The sequence below is a fragment of the Gadus chalcogrammus genome, chromosome 22 (assembly GCF_026213295.1).
Source record: "Gadus chalcogrammus isolate NIFS_2021 chromosome 22, NIFS_Gcha_1.0, whole genome shotgun sequence".
Classification (NCBI taxonomy): Eukaryota; Metazoa; Chordata; class Actinopteri; order Gadiformes; family Gadidae; genus Gadus; species Gadus chalcogrammus.
The window spans coordinates 7,290,023-7,304,189 of NC_079433.1; the positions used below are offsets into that span (position 1 = coordinate 7,290,023).

Below are 14,167 nucleotides of genomic sequence, written 5' to 3' on the forward strand. Positions count from 1 at the left end.
ACAATATATCACTGTCAGTACAGTAAAGATATTCATAGAAGCAAGTCCAAGTACTAACAATCGCTAGGCTAACCCATTCCCCGTGCACAGCAATGCTAGCAGCTACTGCAGAATTTACACAATTAAGTACTATGATTAAGTGCGTACATTAAGTGCCAGGACGTACAACATACAATGGTGGACGGAAGGGGCTGGGTAGCTATCTTATACTGATCTTATCACATACCAGACTAAAAATGTGTGTGTCACAGCAGAAAGAACAGGACAGTAGTATCTATATTGTGTCTCGAACACAATATGAGTAGACTCAATGCAATGAATAAAAGACACCATCAAGGTGGGCGTTATTGACAGCATATGCTGTCAATTTAAATATTTAACCCATACATTTATAGACCGCTTAGATATGTGTCATAAACAACAAGTATATGCTGTGTTATTTAAACTTTGGCATGTTGCTTTGTCCAATCCAGAGATAGGTTCGGGGGAAGCATTGTGTGAGGACCTCCGTACCAGAGAGCCTTTCCTTGTGGGGACGCAGACTAAACAGTGGGAGAACGCTGGGCATGAAGGCCGGGAGCCTCCCTCTTGTGGATGTACCTGGGATGAAACGTTCCTCGTTCCATCCAGGACCGGGGTCAGGACCTGGGTAATGAGGACTTCCTGTCATGAATGGATATCCTCGTTGGGACTTCACAGAGTACAGGACCCCTGGGAATGACGGCAAGGAGAACCATGATCACACACACATCTCATCACTCAAATGGGGACGTTGGAATTTTCTCATCCAATAACGTCCCATTCAATACACGTTTGTGTATTGAATTGAGATGTTTGTTGATATAAACTGGAAGTGTACAAAAGGAGAACGGCTTGTTCGGATAATTCAAGCAAGTGTTTCTGACTTTAATGGAACAAAAAATTAGGAAGACCTTTCGGATCTTTTAGTTAAAGAAAACCGACGTTAAGCGTGTTACTACAGAATCAATGGTGATCGACAACTTCTCACTATAGCGACGACATGCACATGAACAGACCAGTATTACCGTGTGTGTGTGTGTGTGTGTGTGTGTGTGTGTGTGTGTGTGTGTGTGTGTGTGTGTGTGTGTGTGTGTGTGTGTGTGTGTGTGTGTGTGTGTGTGTGTGTGTGCGTGCAAGGGGTTGTATGCGTGCAAGGGGTTGTATGCGCGTGTGCGTGCGTGCGTGCGTGCAAGGGGTTGTATGCGCGTGTGCGTGCGTGCGCATACAACCCCTTTATGTACCAAAGATGTGCCAAAATAAGATGTCAATAAATTTATATTTTACAAAAAATAATTATATATTAGGAACATGAGTATTACAACACATGATTCACAATGAAGGTAAAATCAGCTTTGGCCTATTTTATAATTCATTAAAAACCCACCTTTAAAAAGATTTACAACTTTTTGACCACAAACTACTTCGATATGCAATGCAAAATGAATGAGGATGTTTGGCTTGAAATTGCTGCAACTGATGGAACATTCCTTTTTCAAACGATTCCAATGAATTGAAGGCTTAAAGAATGACCTTATGATAACATTAAAATGGCTGCCATACTATCAGTTATCATTAAAAAAGATTTCCCCTCACTGAAGTTGAACTCAAAAACGTCCATCGTTGCATTGTATACATTTGTTAGTTATATAATATTTATGTTAAGGCTCAATAGGGCCAAATAACTTTTCCATTCTGGCTTTCAACATATTTTCGTATCGAGAACAAACTGCTTTTAAGTGAAAAAGGTGGTTAAAGTATTTCTGACAAGGCAATGTGAAACATGACCAGTTAACAAAACGTAATGCTGACCAACAACTAGAATCTTTTTCAAACAATGGCTTTTATGCTTTAATATGTGATTTCGGTAGACTTAAATACTTATCATTTATTGTTACGCCATTTTCTGTCGGGCTACTTTATTCTACTTTAAATGCACATTTTTATTTACCATTTGTTTCATCTTGCACTTAAACTTCACAACTGGAGCCTTAAATCAAACACTTCCATTGTATTATATTTTTTCTTTAATCCATTTAGCATATATGGAACACTACGTTGTCTTTAATATATCAAACTGTTTTGATGAAGGGCATTGTTTTATTGCAACATATTTATAAACTGCACATGTATGTTTGTGTTTTAGATTTATATACTCCATGTGATTTAGGTTGGTGAGGTGACACACTTCACTTGTAACGTATAAGTTAGTTATCGATGAGTATTATAGCCCAAAATAAGATTTCAGTTTTACTTTATCCTCGTTTTATTCAACCTTTGTATTGTACATAATAAACAAGCCATTTGACAACCCTTTACACATTCTACTTTGTGTGTCAATATTCCAGCATTAATCAAACGTTTCTCTCAGTTGAGTTTGCTGATGAATTCCTAATGTAATCAAATTCCCTCAATCTACTAACATTGGGAAGGGGCCACCGCTGTACCTATCCCCGTTCACCAGAGGAGGGCGCTGCCATGTCTATTAACGCCTCCGATCTTGCCCAAGAGGGACTCGACGGATCCAATTACGCGACATATACCGAATTACTTTAAATTAAGAGTTTAGACGTGCCATCAGCTGGAGAGATAAGGGTCCTGATGACAAGAGCGTTGATAAATCCAGCAACCAATAGTTTCATCATTGTGGGCATTGAAAGCAAATCCACCTGGCTGGCTGGCTGAAAGAACTTTGAGATGACTAACAGATAGGCCTCCATAGACCGGCTGATTGTTTGCTATCTATCATGTGTCATGGATTCGTTCTTGTAGGGGTTGTTTTGTATGACACACGGAGCAGGTCAGGGGTGAAGAATCGCTCAAGGCATGGCTACAGGAGGACTATCAGTGGGTATTGGGGGTCAAACCAACAACCTCTACTCATGAAGCATCTCTTCTGTGCTGCAGGGTTGGTTCTGGGTTCAACAGTAGCAGTTCAAGATCGAAGGGCGTTTTTGGTTGTTGTTGTTGTTGTTGTTGTTGTTGAGATGTCATACATGAACGAGTCCCTTATCTATTATCGGTATTTCAGTGGTTTCGGGATTTCTAACAGCTATTCCAAGTAAAGCCTAGGCCTGTTCTTATTCTTGTCCCTTTTGTATTGCTATTTTTATCACTTTTTATTCATTCATATCAATCAACAGTTTTGTTGCTGCTGAAACACCTACTTTGTTAATTTTAAGTTATTTTTAACTGTGGGAACGTTTTTTTTCAAAACTTTGGAATTATAGACGTAATAGGCCTAAGCCTTATTTTGCAAAGCAGCACACACGTTCATGTATTCATCGTGTTTCGCATCAGAAGGACCTGAGGGATATCGACAAAAGTAAAAAAAAAAAAAAAAGAGAATCGGCAAACCGGTAAAATGATTAATAAATAGGCACTCGATGACGTAATAGGCCAATTAGCGCTGCTGTGAACTTGGAACTTGGTGACGAGTTCTCACTGCAGTTCCTCGAGCAGCATTCTACCGTCTCCTGGTCCTCGAGCCGGTCCAGGGGAGATGCACGTCAAGTAAGTGAGTCTGGCCGTGCACACATGCAAGAGCGTTTCCCCTCTCAGCTATAAGGTAAAGCAATCGAGAGCAAGCACACTGATTAGAAAACATCACGCGTACGCCGATAAAACGTGACGTTCTGCCTGCTAGTTCCGAGCGCGACCCCACATCCACACTACACCCCCCTTGAGAAACCCTCCAAGCCACGCCCCTGTGTAAGTCACACGTGACGTCGACGGAAACCGTGACTGCGGGCTTTTTTTCTACCACCGACACATATTGCTTTTAAAGGCGCTCGCTCACAGCCCAGTGGCTTCAGCTGCCAACGACCGATGCACCCGCTGCCGCTGACGCCGCCGCGCGCTCTGCTGTCCGTTAAATAGACCGACAACAACAAAGACAACGGCGCTCGTCCCGCGCGTGAGGGGCTGAATGTACGAGGTGAAGAGGTGAGTGACAGTACATGTTCATTTCGTTCGTGCATTTTTGAGAAGAAGAGTCGCACTCCTCCGCTCTGGCGGAATAGCAAGCATCTCAGGTTGCGGCTGCAGGGGCGGGGGTAGCAGAGGGGGGTTGGGGGGGCGCTCGCTCCAGTAGTCTGCGCCGACTGCGCGAGTACAAAAACAATAACAGTCCGCTGCAGCGAAGCCGGCTTGCCTTTGAAGCTGTCGGAAACATAACCATAGCGGTGTTCATATCTATCTTTACATATTATGTATCTGTCAATATATCTGTATGCCTTATTTTATGTTTCTCATAATTTCATTGGTGTCACTGTCAACGCCGATGTTGAGTAGAAGTTAAAGGGAAAATCGAGCGCGGGTGTCAGATAACAAGGCTCCGTGTGCCCACAAAGCTCCGAAGTGATGTTGGGCTTCAAGAGGTATCACAGGTTCTAATTAGGGGTGTCAGTCATTATGGAAGGTTCACCATAGATCCGGGGGGAATGGGGGTTCTAGGTGGCCTATGTTTGTGGTCCCACTTTCTCATTTTTTGAGTGCTCACATCCACTTGACACACTGCTGTCACAGGTGGATGTGATGCATGGTTTTGTGAACCTGCACAGTGCAGACTGCCAGTGCGGATGTTGACAACTAACGTGGGGTCTTGTATAAATGGTGATGCTGTCAACTGCAGGCGAATTCTAGTTAATGTTGTCAAGTAGCCTGCCGCCTGCCAGCGCTCGAGGCGTCGCCGCAACAACGTTTTTGTGTGCGCGGCCTTGAGTGTGCGTCTGTTTTCTTCTAACTTGCATTAGAGTCAATATGGGAATCTGAAAAATAATATCTGAAATATTGTACATCCATGGTCTCACCTCGGTTGAGGCCAGGGATGCACAAGGTATATCAGACAGAAGTGTGTGTGTGTGTGTGTGTGTGTGTGTGTGTGTGTGTGTGTGTGTGTGTGTGTGTGTGTGTGTGTGTGTGTGTGTGTGTGTGTGTGTGTGTGTGTGTTCACTTGTAATATGATGGTAATATGATTGGCTGTCTTCTGGATACACTGTTTAAATGTCTTTAACGGTGTGCGTGTGTGTGTGTGTGTGTGTGTGTGTGTAGGTCTACAGTACCAGCGTCCGATTGTAACGTGGGCAATTTCTCGTCAACATTAATGAAGCTTTCAAGGCTTTTTGGTAAGTAACAGGAGAGGCCGATGGGAGTCACACACACTGTCCCTCTTTTGAAACCTATCAAAGAGTCAATAACAGAACGGCTGAGAGACAAAGTGAGAGATGAAGTCAGGGATGGAGTAACAGTGTTTGCCTGACACAGATGAATTGAGTGAGAGTGTTTGAGTGAGAGTTATTGAGTGACACAGATGGAGTGAGATTGTTTGAGTGACACCGATTAATTGAGTGAGTGTTGAATTGAGAGACGGAGTGAGAGTTATTGAGAGACGCAGATGGAGTGAGAGTGTTTGAGTGACACAGATGGAGTGAGAGATGGAGGGAGAGTGTTTGAGTGACACAGATGGAGTGAGAGACGGAGTGGGAGTGATTGAGTGACGCAGACGGAATGAGAGACGTAGTGAGAGACATAGTGGTAAGATGGGTCAAGCAGTAAGTAGCATTATCCTTTTAGACAATGTCCTCTGTTATACAGTATTGCAGCTCAATATATTAGAATGACTATCATAGCAAGTCAAGCAAGTTGAACCTCCTGAAACAATGCTCACACAACCTGTTTCTGAATCCCATTTCCCTTCTGGCTCTCCATTTGTGGTGAAATGCGTAGGGTGTCGGTTTCCCCAGAAAAGGTCTTAGTCAAGGTTGTCAAAGAGGGGGGGGGGGGGGGGGGGGGGATTTCAGGTTGAACGACTATTGTTTTTAACAGTATCACCGATGCATTATTTATCTTTAATTTTGTACCTGATGGAAGTATGTTTTCTTTCCCTACGTGAGTTTTGCACTTTGTTAATGGGGGGGCCTATTGTTGTTAAGGCCTTAACCATACAGTGCTTGGGGAAACACTGGTGTGTGTTTGTGTTTGGGGGGGTGTTTGTGGTGTGAACATCAGCTGCACACACGACTGCTTTTTTCACTTCAACTCCTTCCTCGCGTTGTCTTGTGTCTTGGTGGTCTGTGTCCCTCTCTTTCTACCTCTTCAGCAGTCTTTTCTTTCTCTCTCTCTCTGTCTCTGTCTCTGTCTCTGTCTCTGTCTCTCTCTCTGTCTGTCTGTTGATCTCGCTCTCTCTCTGTGTTGGCCATGTCTCTCTGTTGAGGTCTAATGTGCAGAAGGACTTCTGAGACAGACAGACAGAAACACAAACAAACACACAGAGACGCCAGTCAAACACACGATACCACACACCGTCAGGCCCGGGGATCCCCTCCTTTAATGTTGCCGGAGAGATGTTTCCCCCCCACGTCCGTTTTACCGTTATCACATTGTATTTTGATGATTTATGTTGCAGATTCAATATTTTTCGATATCGCAGAAGTTGGCACGGCAAGCAACAGCGTTGAATATAGCCTTTGTGCTAACCACATTTTATTTTCAATGAGCCGAATAATACTGTGTTTTTGACACAGACTGCTCATTGTTCAAACTCAACACAACCCTGTGTTATTAATGAAACCTTTTATTTTAAAAAAATCAGACATGAACGAGAACAAACCCAAGTGGAGTTTCTTTCCACACAGGTCACCACTTGCAGGGTAGCAGTAACTGAGTTGTTACTGTTTAAATATGATTTTGGTTTATTTCATTACATTTTCAGGACCTATCACCTTTCTCAAATTTTGACCTAGAGACCCCATTCAAATTTAAAATATTCAGAATAGCTTGGAATCACGCGCCTCTTTTCAGATTTTTTTAAATATTTTATACTTTTTAAGATATTCTACTTTTAAAAAACTATCTTTTTTTAATATGGGAGTCAATGGGAGACCTCTGGTACTTCCATCTGTTTAAGACGTAACTAAATCAATTTCCACCGTTTATCTTCGTTCAAACCATTTAAAAAATATGCACACTTGTATCTTCAATAATATCTAAACGGAATTTCAATATCATTTAAACTTTCTTCAGAATCACAGTTTTAGTTTCAAACCGTCATATTCTATAGTTGGTCCCATTGAAGCCATCTCTCTGCCCATACTGTCACTTAAATTACTTAAGACATCATAACTCGGTCAAATTTCTACCGTCAACCTTCGTTCAAACCATTTAACAAATCTACGCACTTGTATCTTCACTCACTCACTCACTCACTCACTCACTCACTCACTCACTCACTCACTCACTCACTCACTCACTCACACAGTTCAATTTATTTTACATTTCTGCAATTTTAGCAATGCTTTGCACTTTTCATTCAGCGGTAACTTTATTTGTAAATGGTGTGCATGTTTACATTGTTTACTCCATTTAGACTTTTGAACTTTTGTTCAAATCCCTTCACTGGATTTAAGCCATTTAACGTTTCTTTATGTCTTAATCTATGTGGCTTCATCAAAAAATATTTCCACCCTCACTTTGTACTACAGCGCTCACCGCTTTTTCTGCAGGAAATGCATTTTCTAGTTAATGATTGGTCTCCCATTATATTCAAACCAGTAAACTCAATAAATTAATCAGAGTGCGGTCCGCACTATTTGGCCTGGGGGGTAATGTAAAGATCCCTCTCACAAACACACAGAAACGCAGCCAGAGCCAAGCCCTACTTCACATTTATAAACACAGCTGGTTCACCTCCAAAACCTCTCATTGGCTGTCTTGATGATCGACAGATTGTGTGTTTGATTTGCTTTCATACACAGCCCGTACATCTGCCTTGCACACGTACAGACATACCACCAACAGTGCATCACCTCATTAGGTCATTCACACAGTCTATGGCATTGATGAATAGGCAAAAGGTTGCTTTTGTAGTATGAGGAGGTGTATCTAAGTTAAACCATAATAAGGGGAAAAACTGTCGGAAATGTAATTTTATCCTTGAGGATTGAACTGGCATACTTGGCATGCACACAGACACAGACAGACAGACAGACAGACAGACAGACAGACAGACAGACAGACAGACAGACAGACAGACAGACAGACAGACAGACAGACAGACAGACAGACAGACAGACAGACAGACAGACAGACACAGAGAGAGAGATGGCGCCTAACCATCCACCTTAACTGGGAAATGGATTCAAATTCTCAGGGATCATATTTGCATTGCAAAGCATCACTTCTGTGGGATGGACAAGGCTAGCCATTATTTAGATAGCTGTAATAATAACTTGGTTTATGAAGGCTGTTATGTAACTCCCAAATTTCCTTGCTATAAAATAAATTGTTGCTTTTTTGTTGCATGGACATTAACCATATCTGTTTTTTCATGTGATAATCAATAATTACTATTGTTATCACAACTTCACATAAAATTAACCTTACTCTACGCTACTCAGTCGCCTAGCAACGAATATAGGCTACAATTAGCAGTACCTAGCCCATAAAGGAAGTTACGCTAATGCTATGTAAATATTAACATAGCATTAGCAGAACATATTGTTGTGTAAAACGCACAGTATTGCATATAATCATTGTCTTTGTATTACGAAGTTGGATAAAAGATAATACATCCATTAATATTGCAAATGATCAACTAATTAACCAACAGAAACAATGTCCAAATGACGTTTAATTTTTCCAATGATTTTAGCTTGTGTTTGGACAAGAACTGAACAGGCAGAAGTTGTCCTTGTCTTCAACTTTCTATTGTAGCTATTGAGCTTCAGCCCGGCCCAATTTGACATTTCGTCGCGTTTAGTGATTGTTCAGCTAACAAAGCTAAGGGTTAGGGACTATGGATTCAGTTGCATTGTGTGTGTCTTATGGGAGGAGAGCGGGGGGGGGGGGGGGGGTCTGTTGGTGTGTGTTTGTGTTCAGGTGTAAGAGAGATTTTACAGTTTAGTTTAAAACATAAAGTGTGTTTGTGTGTTGTACCCCTCCCCCAGCACTGCAGCAACATTGCACCATAACTCACACGGGAGACTATCTCTCTCTCTCTCTCTCTCTCTCTCTCTCTCTCTCTCTACATCTCTCTCTCTCTCTCTCTCTCTCTCTCTCTCTCTCTCTCTCTCTCTCTCTCTCTCTCTCTCTCTCTCTCTCTCTCTCTCTCTCTCTCTCTCTCTCTCTCTCTCTCTCTCTCTCTCTCTCTCTCTCTCTCTCTCTCTCTCTCTCTCTCTCTCTCTCTCTCTCTACATCTCTCTCTCTCTCTACATCTCTCTCTCTCTCTACATCTCTCTCTCTCTCTACATCTCTCTCTCTCTCTACATCTCTCTCTCTCTCTACATCTCTCTCTCTCTCTCTCTCTACATCTCTCTCTCTACATCTCTCTCTCTCTCTCTCTCTACATCTCTCTCTCTACATCTCTCTCTCTCTCTCTCTCTCTCTCTCTCTCTCTCTCTCTCTCTCTCTCTCTCTCTACATCTCTCTCTCTCTCTCTCTCTACATCTCTCTCTCTCTCTCTCTCTCTCTCTCTCTCTCTCTCTACATCTCTCTCTCTCTCTCTACATCTCTCTCTCTCTACATCTCTCTCTCTCCATCTCTCTCTCTACAGCCTGCGTCACAGAACACACACACTCATCGTGCCCCCGTCGTCTCTCCCTCTTGTCAATCTCTTCCTGTTCCTGGGTACTCTCGCCCACTCTCTCTACATCTCTCTCTCTCTCTCTACATCTCTCTCTCTCTCTCTACATCTCTCTCTCATTCATATATATATCAGGTGTACTTTTATGCTTTTTATTTGAGTATTTATATATATACAACCTCTCTCCTCAGGGATTACATAACCCCCCCCCAAAAAATAAGTTGTTTGCATTCGTCTCACTTGCTGATTGGCTGAGGGTTGTGTTGGAGTTCCGTTGGGCATCACAAGGCTAAACATCACTCCCTTACTCCTCCCACCACATCACAGACACCTGCCAAAATAGACTGTGTGTGTGTGTGTGTGTGTGTGTGTGTGTGTGTGTGTGTGTGTGTGTGTGTGTGTGTGTGTGTGTGTGTGTGTGTGTGTGTGTGTGTGGTGGTGGGGGGGGGAAGCGGATCATGCCATTCCCTGAGACACATGAGAAGACAGAACAGTTCAATGTTTGTGACCTTGAACTTTGCAGGCATCCTCTTTCCCTCCTTCACTCTCTGTAGCTCTCTGGCTCTGCTACACCTCTCCGTCCGTCTGTCTGTCTGAAGTCTAGTCTTCTTCCCAGACTAGTCTATAGGAAGAAGTGCCTGATTTTCTCTTACAATACCTCTCCACCTTGTTCTCCCTCCCTTATCTCTGACAGCTTTCTTTCTTTCTTTCTGTCTTTCTTTCCTTTCTTCAGTATCAGGGCTACACACATTGTACACACACGCCCACAAATAGAAACAACAACAGTCCACATTGACTGTTTAAAAGCGGTCAATCAGATAGCCTCTAGTGTGTGTGTGTGTGTGTGTGTGTGTGTGTGTGTGTGTGTGTGTGTGTGTGTGTGTGTGTGTGTGTGTGTGTGTGTGTGTGTGTGTGTGTCAGGCTATCAGATGAACAACATGAAGAAAAGCCACATGCCTCTTTTATTCTCCTTAATGTCTGCATCATAGTGCCACTCTGGGCTCCACGTAATGCCCTCTGATGATGGGGTTACTTGGAGCAACGTGATACATGGTGATACTGTACTCCATCCCACACGTTTTCATACTATACCTTATTTAGTGTCTTCTACTCCTGCTAACATGCAGTGAGCCACACCACTACCACAGGAGACATGTGAACAAATAATGTGAGACATTATTTTGCATAACTGGATACTTATTATCCTCACTATTTAGCAATTTTAGAAAAACACCATAAAGGTTATACAATCATAATCTGGATTACAATAATCTGGTTCAGTGTGATCCACATGCTAGCTCTGATTAGCCTGCTGTTCTACACCCTGATTGGTCCTTAGTACAGCAAGCCACGCCTCCCTTCTTTCTCTGTGTTGCTATGTGTGTGTGTGTGCGTGTCTTTGTATTTGTGTGTGTGTATTGGGGAGTAGGGGGGGGGATCTTATGCAACAGCCTATGAGGGAAGGTGACAACTTGAAGACTGGTTTGTGTGTGTGTGTGTGTGTGTGTACGTGCATGTGCATGTATTTGTTTTTTGTGAGCGTGTGTGCGAATGCGCTAGTCGTTCATGCACTCACCCAATGTGGATGAAATATGCATGAGCATCTTGAGTGTGCTAAGAATGTTAATGGGGACATGATACCGGAGAGACCCAGCTAGGGGGAGAGGGGGCTCTTTAGTTCCATCCCTCCACTGTCTCGCAGTCTCTCTCTACCTCTCTTTCTCTACCTCCCTCTCAATCTCGTTACTTCTCTCTCTCTACCTCTCTCTATTTTTTCCATTGTTCTCATTTCTCAATTTCCTTCTTAAGAGGGTTAGTGTGTGTGTGTGTGTGTGTGTGTGTGTGTGTGTGTGTGTGTGTGCTTGAACATGCCTTCACGGATTTAGGTCGGTCTGCCTGGTTTCTCAGACATAACCGCACCAACGTTTCTTACCATCTGAGCTTGCATTTTTTTCATGCCTCTTGGTGTTTCCCCTCTTTCTTCCTTTCTCTGTCAGTCTGTCCGTCTGGGTGTTCTGTCCTTCCCTCTGTATACACTTCTTCCCATGGTAGGTGGGGAGGGGAACAGAGGAGGGAAGGGGTGGTAGGTTAGCCTGCTGAATAAGGGGCCTCTTCCCTTTCAAATCTCTCTCTCTCTCTCTCTCTCTCTCTCTCTCTCTCTCTCTCTCTCTCTCTCTCTCTCTCTCTCTCTCTCTCTCTCTCTCTCTCTCTCTCTCTCTCTCTCTCTCTCTCTCTCTCTCTCTCTCTCTCTCTCTCTCTCTCTCTCTCTCTCTCTCTCTCTCTCTCCATTCTGCACCCAACACACAGGGCTCCCTTACAATAAAACCGAAAAACGTACTCAATAACTAATAAAAAGAAGCCGGACTGAATTGGTCAGAGTGTCCATTAGTTTGATCCCTTATCTGGTGTCAAGTACCAAGTGTCGCAGGGTCCTGTGTTTCAGTTGAAGGATAATTCATATTCCCATCATTTTCGGTCTAATTTACGAATGCAGACAACTTTTTTTTAAATGGCCTTGAGCGAGAGCGCTTCAGCAGGCTGCAATCATGCAATGACACACAAAGGCTCAATAGCGCCCAGTGAATGTGCTTCCTCTTAAAGTGCTGCACAGCCCTGACATGCTCAGACTGTTATTCCAAGTGTCCGTCAACATTGAGAACATTGACCCTCTGTTATTGGTCGGTATTGGGTCTCGCTGTGAAATCGCTATGAGTTCAGAGTGAGAGTAGAGTTTATTTTTCTCTGCATTATTCACTATGTAATGTGTGTGTGTGTGCGTGTGTGCGTGTGTGTGTTAATCTCGGAATGGTGTGAAAAAAGCAGAAGTTGTTGTTTTACCCACAGCCACACACACAAACAGACACACACACAAACACACGCCTTCCTCAATAGCTCCCTTTTCTACGTCTTGATGATGTCTCAATAGCAGTAATTAAGGGGAACACGCAGCGTTGCAGAGGCTGCAGAGATTGAAGATGAAAGGGACAACAGATGCTGCACTCCGGCGAGTGGGTGAAGTCACGGCACGCAAGGCTGACTAACCTCCAACTTTACTATGGCCCCCCCCCCCGCCCCCCCCCCTTACTGCAGCAATAAACCATACCCAAACAATACACACACTTCTGCAGGAAATGTACCACATATATACTTTATGATCATGAAATGCCTGTTTGTGCGTTGTTATCGTACGATCAGTCCAGTTGGCAGATGGTTGCGTTCGTGACACGGCGACTACAGTGCCGTTGTGTAACACTACGATCGTGTTATTCATCATTCTGGTGTGACGGTTTTGATCGCCAAAAACGCTGCAACCTTTCTCACTGCTTGGTTTCCTCCCTTGTTTTCTCCTCTCCCACATGCCACCGTCGACCAATGGGACGGCATCGTCTCACCTTCCGGTCTCCCTTTCGACCTGCCTCCCTGTTCCCGCTGCCCAACGATTGGTCGACTCCGCCTACTGCCTGCAGATTGATCGGCAAATAGATGGGGATTCTCCGGGGAGCTCCGCCCACCTGCGTCGCCTGCCGCCCCCCACCCCCCACCGCCGTCGGCCCCTGCTGCTTCCACCCCGTTCCCCCCCGGCCCTCTGCCCATGCCTGCCTGCAGCCCCCCGCTCTTAACATGACACTGGAACTCACCGAGTGGCCTTCCAAATGGATTTTGTCCACAGCCAATAGACAATAAGCTTGGAAAAAGTAGGAGGAGACATGTCGATGTCTGAATAAGCCACACACACACACACACACACACACACACACACACACACACACACACACACACACACACACACACACACACACACACACACACACACACACACTCTCTCATGTTCATACACTCACATGCTTCGCTCACTCTTAGACATAACGCACCTGTGGAATGTATCTTGCGCCTTTACTGTGAAAATAATTCGACCACTTCCTTTCGCGCCACTCAAGGGCACAGGAGGACCTCAATGCCGACGGAGTTGGATGATACTTTTATTTTGAAGGCCGCGTTTAGCGGCTTGGCTGACCAGGCTCACATTTTTGTTTTTTTGGAGCCCAGTTTTACGCCCGAAGCTTAAATTAATCCCCCACCCCAACCAGAAGAAGCTTTTCACTATCATCCCAATTGTGTGATTACACCTGAATGCTAATTGTAAACACCACTGCACCTACTTAGCTTTGCTATCACTCAATGCTATGCTGTAATTCAGTATTAGGTGGACATTAACAATTTTGCCATTCTACATTTATACATATATACATTCTTTTTTCCCCCATTATATCACAAACAAAAACAGCATACATAAATATAGATTGAGTATTACCGCTAGGTGTTTTTTTTCTTTGGTTTTGGTTTGTTTTGGTCTTTCCCGGAGAGAAAGCAATTCCCTGTGTTTCCACCGTCCTACCACGCCACTGACCAGGGGGGCCGTCGTCACAGAGCTGCAGGGGGGCGCGCGCTTGTCTTCCGTCGCGTGCATGCGCTCCGCCATGCCTCCCCAGAACGCCGACGCCGGCGACTCCGTGTCTGGATCTGTGGTGGGCCTGGTGGAGTCCAAGACCCCCGGCCCGGGCCGCCGCG

General features: G+C 44.1%; 1 protein-coding gene and 1 long non-coding RNA gene across 2 annotated transcripts in view; both read left to right on the top strand.

Moving 5' to 3' along the window:
* Nucleotides 1–2,581, top strand: part of dennd3a (DENN/MADD domain containing 3a) — a 28,137-nt gene extending 25,556 nt beyond the window's left edge. Inside the window, exon 31 of the mRNA XM_056582300.1 lies at nt 474–2,581. The gene's annotated coding sequence lies outside the window, so the exon portion shown is untranslated. The remainder of the gene's footprint in view (nt 1–473) is intronic.
* Nucleotides 2,582–3,786: 1,205 nt separating this feature from the next.
* On the top strand, nt 3,787–14,158 carry LOC130375417 (uncharacterized). The gene is made up of 3 exons (XR_008893837.1): nt 3,787–3,963; nt 5,071–5,144; nt 13,066–14,158. It is a non-coding gene; the product is annotated as an uncharacterized LOC130375417 (long non-coding RNA).
* Nucleotides 14,159–14,167: the final 9 nt, after the last annotated feature.